General features: G+C 40.0%; 1 long non-coding RNA gene across 1 annotated transcript in view; it reads left to right on the top strand.

Moving 5' to 3' along the window:
* LOC150015440 (uncharacterized) overlaps positions 1–13,079 on the top strand; it is a 97,049-nt gene that overhangs the window by 37,146 nt on the left and 46,824 nt on the right. The gene's annotated exons all lie outside the window — the stretch shown is intronic.

Genomic DNA, 13,079 nt, shown 5'->3' with positions numbered 1-13,079 from the left:
ATGTCAGTATATGAGATACCTTCATTCATTAGTTGCTAAAACCAGTCTACATCTAGTCCATCATCAATTTCTGTTAATTTTACCTTCAAAATATATAAATTCATCTGTTTTTTTCCTAATTCTCATGTCACCACCTTAATCCAATTCTCTATCTTGTTGGAACTCTTGCAGTTGCCTCCTTTATGATTTCATTATGATTTCTCTAATTTTTTCTTTGCCGTGCTCCAAAGCTTTCTCTACCCAAAACCTAGAAAGCTTTTAAGCATGAATTACATCGTGTCACTTTCCTGCTTAACCTCTTTTAGTACTTTGCATGAATGAAACCAGACTTCTTAACAAAGCCATGATAATTTAGGCTCTATTTTCCAGTCTCATTTTTCAGCCACACTGGCCTTATGTTAATCCTTAAATATGCCATGCTTTTTCTTCTCTTAATGCTGAGAGTTTCTGGTATTTCTTCAGCCTTTATTACTATAACTTATTCTTCAGGTATTGACTTAATTGTCAGTTCCAGAGAGAACATTTCTCCACATGACAGCCTTCTCTTTGCCCCAACAGAAATTAGGACCTACCTTTCCTATCATTCTTTCTTAAAATGTTCTGTTATTTTCCCTTATCAAATCTTATCAAACTGTCAGTATTCTTATTTGTAATGTTTGCTTACTGTCTTTTTTCTTTACAGATTGCAAGTTACATGAGATCAGACCATGTCTCTTTTGTTTATCATTCTGTACATAGCTCCTAAGACAATGCTTGCATATAGTGCTCAAGAAATACATCATTTGATTAATGAATATAAGAATATAAGCCTGAACTAGTATGATACCATTGAGAATGGGAAGGTAGATATGAATAACATAGGTCTTGAAGAACTTGCAGGGGATTGTTGTGGTAAGAGTTACTGAAGAGATCAGAAAATATTTTTGGTGTGTACACTAGCAACTATTTTGCATGTGTTTGTTTTTTTAATTTGTGGTAGCTACCCAGCATGTAGAAATGACATACATCACTCAGTTCAGTGATGTGCATAGCCTTTTCCCAGTGCTGGTTAAGAGGACCAGGCAAGGTCCAATTTGAAGGATTCAAACACTTTATTCTGGTAGAAATCCTGGAGAATTTCCCTTGTATTAGATCCTCCATGAGTTGGAAAGACCCCTCATTCATGAATTAGTGAAACAATTACTTTTACCACTCAGCTACAAAAATCCCTCACTGTTTTGAAATCATAAGATTATGGGCTTAAATGTTTAGTGTAATCATTAACAGTCTTATAAGTTTGAAGAAATAGCTAGGAAGATAACTATATACCTACATTAAAACTTCAAGCAATGCTGCTGTTTAAACATTTTGTTGAATATTAATCAGTCCTGACTATTGCAGAATTCAAGACACTTTCTCTTGAGATAGATTCTGTTCACAACCTATAAAGACTAAACAAAGAGCAGAAAATGAGAAGAAACTTGAACCATTCACTTCAACTGTTTGTTAGATTTTGGCTCTTAAAAGAAGCAAAGTTGCTTGAAACAAGTGATTCAACTGAAAGTTTTAGATTATGACATTTATTTTGTAATTTTTATAATTTTATTTACTTATGAATAAATTTGCTACATGATGCAGTTTTATAACTTTAAACATGAGATATGTCAATCTGTATACCACAAAGATTAAATTGGGAGTTATTTAAAAAAATAATCATATGATTCCTATAAAATCATTCAGTGGTTAAAATTTCCCATTTAACTCTGCAAACATTTATCAAGTACCTTTTATTACTGGCTGCATTGTTCTAGAAACTCATCTATCATTTAAAGCTAGGAACACCTGTAATAGTTAAGTTGTGACAAAGTGAGACTGCAGTTATTGGCTTGGGATTTTTGTGTATTTATGTACATTTCCCATAAGAGGGCAGCAAAGGACAACCATGATTTTGTTATGTGTTTAGTCTTACACCAGAAATTGACTCACATTGCAAACTTAATAGAAATCTTGCAAAAGTGAGGAAAATAGAGGGTGTGGTTATAGTTTTACTTGTTTCTAGGCTATCTTTTATATGGTTTAGTATGTTCTTTGTACTACGTAGTAGATTATCTACCATGGACTGTGGTATCAGTGGTAGACTAATGATTGAATGTTATGCTGGTAGCTCCTTTCTGACACACAGCTTGTCCACTTAAAAATAGGGGCAGGGAAGAATATCAATGCCTATCTACATGGTTTTAATAAACATAATTTCTATATCCTAGAGAGGCTAAGAATTATTAAAACATGGAGCTAGGGAAAAAAACTAATCCAATAGCCTATCAGTGTGGAATGTGCTATTTTCTTAAAGAAAATCCTGTTAGGGTCTGATAAAGGAAAGTATAGGTCATTACAGAGGTAGTTGTTTATTAATTTTTAAATTAACATACATATTTATATACTAACAATTATTATTCATAGAATTTCTCAACCCAATTGAATGCATGAGAACTCCGTATTGAAACACTTTACTCTCTCAAAACATCTTAATTCGGTCACTAGTTTTTTGTGAGAAGGATGAATCAAATAATATTTGAGTCATTGAGCTTGTGATAATTATGTATCTTCTTATTTCTGAGGCTTTTTTCATGTTTTTCATTTCTTAAGCTTTCTTTTTTGAAAGATTTTATTATTTATTTTTACGGAGAGGGGAAGGGAGGCAGAAAGAGAGGGAGAGAAACATTGATGTGCGAGAGAAACATCAATTGGTTGCCTCTCTCACCCAGGCACAGGCCCTGATCAGAAATCAAACCTGTGACTTTTTCGTTTGCAGGATGACACCCAACCCACTGAGCCACACCAATCAGGGCTAAGAGTTCATGATTATTTGTTTTTTCTTGTCCCTTTACCTGTAACCATCATTGATTATGTCTTTGTTTTTTATTTTTTGCACTTAAATTTTTATTAGACTTATTTGAAATATATCTTTCATTGATGCTTAAAAATTAATCAGATTTAGAGTACATTTCTCAAGACTTCCAGCCAAGATGGCGGCCTAGACAGACATGCGTTCCCTCCACAACTAAGAAGGAATATAACTACCTCAAAACTAGAGACAACCAGAAGTTCCAGAAAATCAAGCTGCATGGAAGTCCAACAAACAAAGATATAAAGAAGAAATACTCATCCAGACAGGTAGAAGAGGCGGAGCTGGGGCAGAGAGGATGCAGTGTGGTGGCAGCAGCAGTGGTGGCAGCGAAAGGCTGCCGGAAAGCGCAGTCACATATTTTAGGGAGTCGGGAGGGACACCTGGGGAGTGCTCCCAGCACCAGATCAGATCACGCAGCTCATGGTCCCAGTGCCAGGGAAAATAAAGCCTCATTGCTTCTGACTGTGCAAAGCAGTGGGGATTGGGGCGGAGGAGGAAACAGCTGGTCTCTCTTGGAGTGTCTGCAGACCCACCCACTCTGGGAATGACAGCCAGGGCAGCAACTAGAGAGGCACCAGTCCCATACAAACTAAGAGAAGTGCCTGGAAGGGAGATGAGTGCTGAGCAAGTAGCATTGTTCCCTCTCTGACCACATATACAGTACCCCCTCACACATATACAGTATCACACATATATAGTACCATAACGTGGTGAAATGGGTCGCCCTGTACTTACGAATACCTAAGGCTCTGCCCCTTACAACATAATAGGTGAGACAGCTTACCTAAGACACAGAGGCAAACAAACACAGGAGCCTGTCAAGATGGGGAGACAGAGAAGTATGTTTCAAAACGGGGGACGGATCAAGGTTCCAGTGGGAGGACTGAATGATGAGAAGATAGCCAACCTGACAAATGAGGAGCTAGCCAAACAGACTCAGAGTTCAAAACACTGGTGATAAAGATGCTCACAGGCTTGACAAATATGCTTAAGTATGGCAAATGTATAAGGGAGGAAGTGAAGGCTATGCTAAATGAAACAAAGGAAAATCCACACAAAACCAATGGTGAAGGGAAGGAAACTGGGGTTCAAATCAATGATTTGGAGCATAAGGAAGAAAAAACAGTCAATCAGTACAGAATGAGGAAACAAGAATTGAAAAAAAAATGAGAGGCTTAGGCACCTCTGGGACAACTTTAAACATGCCAACATCTGAATCATGGGGGTGCCAGGAGAAGATGAGAAGCAAGAAATTGAAAACTTATGTGAGAAAATAATGAAGGAAAACTCTCCATATGTGATGAAGGAAATAGACATCCAAGTCCAGGAAGCACAGAGTCCCAAACAAGCTAGACCCAAAAAGGACCGCACCAAGACACATCATAATTAAAATGCCAAAGGTTAAAGATAAATAGAGAATATTAAAAGTAACAAGAGAAAAGCAGAGCCTTACCTACAAAGGGGTGCCTATAAGACTGTCAGCTGATTTCTCAAAAGAAACTTTGCAGGCAAGAAGGGACTGGCAAGAAGTATTCAGAGTAATGAAAAGCACAGACCTACAACCTAGATTACTTTATCCAGGAAAGCTATCATTTAGAATGGAAGGGCAGATAAAGTGCTTCCCCGACAAGATAACACTAAAGGAGTTCATCATCACCGAGCCATTATTATATGAAATCTCAAAGGGACTTACTTAAGAAAAAGAAGACTAAAATTATGAACATTAAAATGACAAACTCACAACTATCAACAACTGAATCTAAAAAATAACAAAATCCAACTAAGCAAACCAGAATAGGAACAGAATTATAGGTATGGGGATCATTTGGAGGGTTATCAGCTGGGAGGGGGAAAGGGGAGAAATGAGGAAATGCAGGGATTAAGAAGCATAACTGTTTGGTACAAAATAGACATGGGGAAATTGAGAATAATATAGGAAAGGGTGAAGCCAAAGAACTTATATGCATGACCCATGGACATGAACTAACGGGGGTGGGATTGCTGGAGGGAAAGAGGGTACTGGGCAGAGGGGAGCCAAAGGAAAATAAACTCAAACTATTCTAACATAATCAATAAACTATACTTAAAAAAATCAGTGTCACTGAGTGAAAAAGAAGAGATTAAGGAAAAATACCTTATAAAAATGAATAAAAATTAGTATCTAACTCCAACTGTCAAAGATGTTAAGATATCTAGCCAGATTTCTTTTTCCAATCCTCCCTTATGACATGACTATAGTTCCTTATCTAAAATTTTAATCTGAGATTATCTTTATTTTTTAAATTTACATTCAATATTATTTTGTATTAGTTTTAGCTGTACAGCATAGTGATTAGATAATCATGACTTTATGAAGTGTTCCTGCTGATATTTACAGTATCCACCTGGTACCATACATAGTTATTACAGTATTATTAACTATATGTCCTACACTGTACTTTACATCCCTATGACTGTTTTGTGACTACCAATCTGTACTTCTCAATCCTTTCACCTTTCTCACCCAGTCCCCCAACACCCTTCCCCTTTAGCAATCATCACTCTGTTCTCTATGAGTCTGTTTCTGTTTTGTTTGTTTGTTTGTATTGTTCTTTAGATGCCACATATAAGTGGAATTTTATGGTATTTGTCTCTCTGACTGACTTATTTCACTTAATGTGATGCCCTCTAGCTCCGTCTATGCGGTTACAAATGGTAAGATTTCATTCCATTTTATGGCCAAGTAAAATTCAATTATATAGCTGTACCACAGCTTTTTTATCTGTTCATCTGTTGATGGGCGCTTGGATTGCTTCCATATCTTGACCATTATAAATATGCTGCAATAAACATATATTCTTTTGAATTAGTGTTTTGGATTTCTTCAAATATATACGCAGAAATTGAATCATTGGGTCATAAGGCAGTTTCATTTTTTATTTTTTGAGGAAATTTTATACTGTTAATCATAGTAGCTACACCAATGTGCATTGTCACCAACAGTGCACAAGGGTTCCCTTGTCTCCACAACCCAGCCTCACATGTTGTTTGTTGATTTATTAATGAAATATAGTCTTTCTAACACATGTAAGGTGATATCTCATTGTGGTTTTGATTTGCACTTCTCTGGTGATTTGTGACATTGAGCATCTTTTTATGTGTCTATTTTCCATCTTTCCATTTTAGGGAAATGTCTCATCTATTCAGGTCTTCTGCCCATTTTTAAATTGGATTGTTTGGGTATTTCTGTCTCTCTCTCTCTCTCTCTCTCTCTCTCTCTCTCTCTCTCTCTCGTGTGTGTGTTGAATTGCAGAAGTTTGTAGGAGTTCTTTATAAATTTTGGATATTAAATCCTTATCAGATGCATCATTGGTGACTATCTTCTTCCATTCAATAGGTTTTTTCATTTTGTTGATGGTTTCCTTTGTTGTTCAAAAACTTTTTAGTTTGATATAGTCCAATTTGTGTATTTTTTCCTTTGTTTCCTTTCCCTGAGGAGATACATCAGAAAAAATATTTCTATTCCTAAGAGAAATGTCCAAGATTTTACTGACTATATTTTCTTCTAGGAGTTTTATGGTTTCAAGTTTTACATTTAAGTCTTTAATCCATTTTGACTTTATTCTTGTATGTGGTCGAAAAAAATGGTCTAGTTTCATTTTTTGCATGTGTATGTCCAGTTTTCCCAACACCGTTTATTGAATAGACTATCTTTACCCCATTTTATGTTTTTGCCTCTATTGTAAAATATTAATTGACTACATGGGCATGAGTTTATTTCTGGGCACTCTATTCTGTTTCATTGATATACATGTCTGTTTTTATGCCAGTACCATGCTGTTTTTATTACTATAGCATTGTAGTATAGTAGGCCCTCCCCAGCCCAGAGTTCCAGGAGTCCTTGTAACTTTTGGCTGTTAAAATAAGTGGGGATGGGAGCTGAATGAGATGGAGGGCTACTGGAACCCTAAGTTTTCCTCTTACAGGGCCTGCACATGCAGGATTCACTTGCTTTGAGCTCCAGCACCTGGGTAGCAGCCCAAGAGCTACTGTGGACATATGAGGAAGAACTGAATTGTCTGGATTTGAAGTAGGGTATAGGGGCAGCTTTCTCCCAGACAGAAGTGCTAGCAGAGGTCATTTTTCTTTTTCTTAGCCTTTCTCCCTCAGAAACAGCAGCCTAGGAGCCCTATCTGACTCTCCATCAGTGTGACTTAAACCATTAGCTCTGCCATAATGATTCCCTGCCCCACCCAACTTGCGGGCCCAACCAAATCATTTCCAGTGAATTTCCCATGCAAATAGCCTGTCTTGGCTCATACTGCAGACTTTCCCAAAATCTCTCAAAGGTTCACAAACCCTAAACAAGCAGCATTTGACTTTAGAGTGCCCTGTACCTTTTGCTAAGTGGTCTCATGTCCAGCACTAGTGGTAGCCAGCTTCAATTTGTGACTTGACCTTTTCCAGGCACCTCCAGCCCAGCACAAGTAGCAACCACTTGCAAATGGCTCTGTAATTTATGCCAGGCAGTTGATCTTGCCCTGAACCTCCCAGGGTGTCCGAGAGCCAGTGCACCCAGTGGACAGCTTTAGATCATGCCAGAACACCACCCAACTACCTGCACAAGTGACACATTCAAGGGGAAACCTCAGCAGGCACCAGAGTCACACTGAAGTGAGTCCTGCACTGTGGGGTAGGCACCTGCACAGAAGATCCTCCTCTGTAGTTTCAGCCAGTGCTTGCTGTGAATTGGCCTGGGAATAAATCCCTCCCATTGAGGTGCCAACAGCAATCAAGACTCAACTACAACATGAAGGTGTAGACAGCCCACACAGAAGGTGCACCCAGTGTACCCAGCTCAGTGACAAAAGGTTGCACCACTGGGCCCTACAGGACACCTACTATATAAAACCACTTTACCAATATCAAGAAACATAACAGCTCTACCTAATACACAGAAACAAACACAATGAGGCAGCCAAAATGAGGAGACAAAAAAAAAAAAAAAAAAAAGTACCAAGTGACAGAACAGAACAAAACTCCAGAAAAAGAACTAAACTGAATGGAAACAAATAATCTAACAGATGCAGAGTCAAAACACTGGTTATAATGATGTTCAATGAACTTAGGGGAAGTAGATTAACTTAATGAAAACTTCAACAAAGAGATAGGAAATACAAAAATGGAGATAGAAAATATAAAAAAAAGAACCGGTCAGAAATGAAGAATAAAATAACTAGAATACATTACAAGCCCTGACTGCTGTGGCTCAGTGGATTGAGCGTCAGCCTGCGAGCTAAGTGTCGCTGGTTCGATTCCCAGTCAGGGCACATTACTAGGTTGCATGTCAGGTCCCAAGTTGGGGGTGCAAGTGAGAGGCAACCACACAGTGATGTTCCTCTCCCTCTCTTTCTCCTTTCCCCTCTCTCTAAAAATAAATAAACAAACATTTATTTAAAAATAAAGAATACGACTTCCGGCCAAGATGGAGGCTTAGACGGACACGCTAGGTCTCCCTCTACAACTATACAGGAATACAACTACTTCAAAACAAAGGATAACTAGAAATTCCAGAAAATAAAACTACACGGAAGTCCAACATATGAAGTTATAAACCAACGGTGCCATTTGGGCAGGTAAGAGTTAAAGTGGGCAGTGCTGTTTGCGGTCGCACCCGGAGCGGCGGGCGGCGAGGAGTCCCGGTGGCCAAGCCCCTGGCCTGGCAGTGCGCGACCCGGCGAGGAGTCCCGGTGGCCAAGTCCCTGGCGGTGCGCGACCCCGGCGAGGAGTCCCGGTGGCCAAATCCCGGGGGGTGCGCGACTCCGGAGCTGGGGAGAGCGGCTACGCAAGCCCCTGGCGGTGCGCGACCCCGGCGAGGAGTCCCGGTGGCCAAGTCCCTGGCGGTGCGCGACCCCGGCGAGGAGTCCCGGAGGCCAAGTCCCTGGCGGTGCGCGACCCCGGCGAGGAGTCCCGGTGGCCAAGTCCCGGGCGGTGCGCGACTCCGGAGCTGGGGAGAGCGGCCGCCGCATCGCCTTGAACAGTGAGGCCCAGGGGGGCGGGAGGACGGATCCCGGTCTCCTAGCTGAATAACTGTGTGAATCCATCTTGGACCCCCGCCCCCACAGAAAGCACCACAGGGCTACGAAATAGGTCGCGGACAAGCAGGCGCCGGTCGCTAATTTGTGACGCGTACGCAGGCACTGCCCCCACAGCCAGCCCAAGAAAACAAAAAGCATCTGTCAAAATGAGGCAGGCAACTTTAGAAATACCGGTAACACAACTCACCAGGCAGCAGATAGAGAACCTGACAGATGAACAGATAAGAAACCTGTCAGAGGCTCAGTTCTGGGCCATTGTTATCAGGTGGCTTACAGAATTCACAAAAGAGCAGGAAAAAGATATGAAAGAAGCGAAAAACTTTCATAACGAAAGGAACAAAACCGCATACGAGATAGAAGGAAAGGAAATAAAATCCAGAGTTCATTTCAACAAACTGGAATTTGGAGAAGGAACAAGCAGTCAACCAATGCAGAGAGAGGAAATGGGAAGCAACAACGAAAGGATCAGAAACCTCTGGGACAGCTATAAAAGGCCCAACATAAGAATCATTGGTTTGCCAGAGAATGAGGAAGATGAACTAGAACTTGAAAAATTGAGTGAAAATATAATAAAGGAGAACTTCCCAGACTTGGGAAAGGGAATAGACCTGCAGGTCCAGGAAGCAAGGAGAGTTCCCAAGAGACTGGACCCAAGGAGAACCACTCCAAGACACATTATAATCAAAATGTCAAAAATTAAAGATAAAGAGAGAATCTTAAAAGCAGCAAGAGAGAAGAAAAGAATTATGTACAAAGGGGTCCCAATTAGACTATTAGCTGACTTCTCAAGGGAAACCCTACAGGCAAGAAGAAACTGGCAAGAAATATTCAAAGTAATGAAAATCCAAAACCTACAACCACGAATACTCTATCCAGCGAAATTGTCATTCAGAATAGAAGGACAGAGAAAGTGTTTCCAGGACAAAATAAAACTGAAAGAGTTCATTAGATCCAAACCACTGTTATATGAGATGCTAAAGGGACTGGTTTAAAAAAAAAAACAGAAGCTAGGGAGATGAAACAAAGGCAAACTAAATAGGCAACGAGAGGGAAAGAGGAACTGTGGGTACGGGAAGCACATTGGGGGGAGGTCAACAGGGAGGGGGAATGGGGAAAGGGAGGGAGATGATATAGGAATTGGGGATCAAGGTAGGAGGGAATGGAATAGACGGAGAGAGGTTGGGAGGAACTGTATGCACAACTAATGGACATAATCTAAAAGGGGGGGACAACTGGAGGGAGGGGGGCCACCGGGTGGAGGGGAGCAGAGGGAAGGGAAATTGGCACAAATGTAATAATTTAATCAATAAAACACATTAAATCATTTAAAAAAAATAAAAAAAATAAAGAATACATTACAGAAGGTCAACAGTTGAGTATATGAGAAGGGATCAAATCAGTGACTTGGAACATAAGAAAGCAAAAAGCACCCCATCAGAACAGCAAGAATAAAAAAAGAATCTAAAAAATGACTATAGTTTAAGGAAACTCTGGGACAGCTTACAGTGTACCAGTGTTAGCATCATAAAGGTCCTGGAAAGAGGAGAAAGAGAGCAAGGAATTGAAACCTCTTTGAAAAAATAATGACTGAAAACCTCCCTAATCTAGTGAAGGAAATATATATATGAGTCCAAGAAACACAGAGAGTCCCAAGCAAGATAAACCCACAGAGGTCCACACTAAGATACATAATTAAAATGTCAAAGATTAAAGACAAAGAGAGAATCTGAAAAACAGCAAGAGAAAAGCAATTAGTTGTCCTACAAGGGAGCTTCCACAAGACTGTTGGCTGATTTCTCAACAGAAACTTGGCATGTCTAAGGGATTAGCACAAAACAATCAAAATGATAAAAAAGCAAGAACCTACAACCAAGGTTACTCTACCCAGCAAAGCTATCATTTAGAATTAAAGGACACATAAAGTTCTTCCCAAACAAGAAAAAGCTAAAGGAGTTAATCACTACCAAACCAGTATTGTAAGAAATGTTAAAGGATCTTCTTGAAGAAAGAAGAAGAAGAAGGGGGGGGGGAGGGAGAGGAGGAGAAGGAAAAGAGAAAGATTAAAAATATGAATAATAAAATGACAATAAATACATATCTATTAACATTTTCTTTAAATACTAATGGATTAAATGCTCCAATCTGAAGGATAGAGGGACTGAACGAATAATAAAAAAAGACCCTTACATATGCTGTCTATAAGAGACTCACTTCAGATAAAAAGACACACATTGACTATAAGTAAAAGAATGGAAAAAATATTTTATGAAAAGCAAATGAATAAAAAAGCAGGAGTAGCAGACAAAATAGACTTAAAACAAAGGCTATAAGAAGAGGCAAAGAAGCACCCATCAATTCCATTTCTGAGTAGTTATCAAAAGAAACCCAAAACACTGTATCATTATTTACAATAGCCAAAATATGAATGCACTCTTAAGTGTCCATCGATAGAAGAAAAAATAAAAAAGTGGTTCACCTGTATAATACAATATGACTCTGCCATAAAAAAAGAATAAAATCTTTTTTTTCCTTTGCATTTAACTAGTTTTTTTTAAATATGCTTTATTGTTTATGCTATTACAGTTGTCCCAACTTTTTTTCCTTTTGTTCCCCTCCACCCAGTGACCCCCTCCTTCAAGTTGTCCCCTCCCCCTTTGTCCATGCCCATTGGTTGTGCATATAGTTCTTCCCAACATCTTCCTATCTACTCCACTCCCTCCTACTATGCTTCTTAATTCCTGCATCATCTCCCTCCCTTTTCCCCCTTCTCCCTCCCCACTGACCTCCCCCCAAAATGCTCCCCATACCTATAATTCTTTTCCCACTCTCGTTGCCTACTTAATTTGCCTTTGTTTCAACTCCCTAGCTTCTGTTGTTGGTTTTGTGATACAGTTTTCATTTTAATGTTCATAGTTTTGATCCTTCTTCTTCTAAGCCAGTCCCTTTAACATTTCATATAACAGTGGTTTGGATCTGATGAACTCCTTCAGTTTTACTTTGTCCTGGAAGCACTTTCTCTACCCTTCTATTCTGAATGACAGCTTTGCTGGATAGGGTGTTCATGGCTGTAGGTTTTGCTTTGCATTAGTTTAAATATTTCTTGCCAGTCCCTTCTTGCCTGCAGAGTTTCTTTTGAGAAATCAGTTGAGAGTCTTATTGGGACCCCTTCCTATGTAATTCTCTTCTTTTCTCTTGTTGCTTTTAAGGTGCTCTCTTTATCCTTAATTTTTGACATTTTGATTATAATGTGTCTTGGTGTGTTTCTCCCCAGGTCCAGTTGTTTTGGAACTCTCTGTGCTTCCTGGACCTGTAAGTCTATTTCCCTCCCCAAGTTAGGGAAGTTCTGCTTCATTATTTTTCACATAATTTTTCAATTTCTAGTTCTTCTTCACCTTCTGGCAACCCTATGATTCAGATGTTGGCCCGCTTATAGCTGTCCCAGAGGTTTCTGAGCCTCTCCTCATTTTCCTCACTTCTCGTTTCCTCTTTCTACACTGGTTGACTGTTTGTTCCTTCCCTATGTTCTGATTTGTTGATTTGATCCCTGGTTTTCTTGCCTTCACCACTAGTTTCATATGTGTTTTTGTTCTTTTCAGCAGGACTAGCCTTCATTTCTTCCCTGTCTTGTTTAAAATCTGCTGTTAGGTCTGTAAGCATTTTTCTAAGCAAAGTTCTAAACTGAGCCTCGGAAAGATTTCCTATCTGCTGCTTCGTTAGAGTAGATATTTGCTGTCCGGTCAGCTGTGTCACCAAGATCTCTATCATGATTTGTGCCATCCTAACCGTTTTGTGTTTACCTTTGCTTCCTGGGAAGGGCTGTCACACCTCCTATGCTATAGAGGACAGAGCCCCATGCACTCATCACAGCTGGGCAACCCGTCTCACCACGCTGTGGCATTTTCTGCAGGGTTGGGGGTCCAAGATGGTTTCCTGCCGTTCACTCTCCGCTGAGAGACTGGGAGCCTCTTCCTCTGTCCCCGCCCCCTCTGGGCCTCACAGTCTAATGCAATGGAGGTCTGCTTTCCCTGGCTTTGGAATCACAAGCTGAGAGGTCTGGTCTGCAGCCAGAGGTGCTCCCAAGGCGCTTCTCGCCTCCCCCTAAGTATAGGTGTCTG

This window comes from Furipterus horrens, unplaced genomic scaffold (genome assembly GCF_987537825.1).
Source record: "Furipterus horrens unplaced genomic scaffold, mFurHor1.1.pri manual_scaffold_3, whole genome shotgun sequence".
In the NCBI taxonomy this organism is placed as follows: Eukaryota; Metazoa; Chordata; class Mammalia; order Chiroptera; family Furipteridae; genus Furipterus; species Furipterus horrens.
Note: the sequence above shows the minus strand (reverse complement) of the source record. Positions and strands in the feature narration are given on the sequence as shown.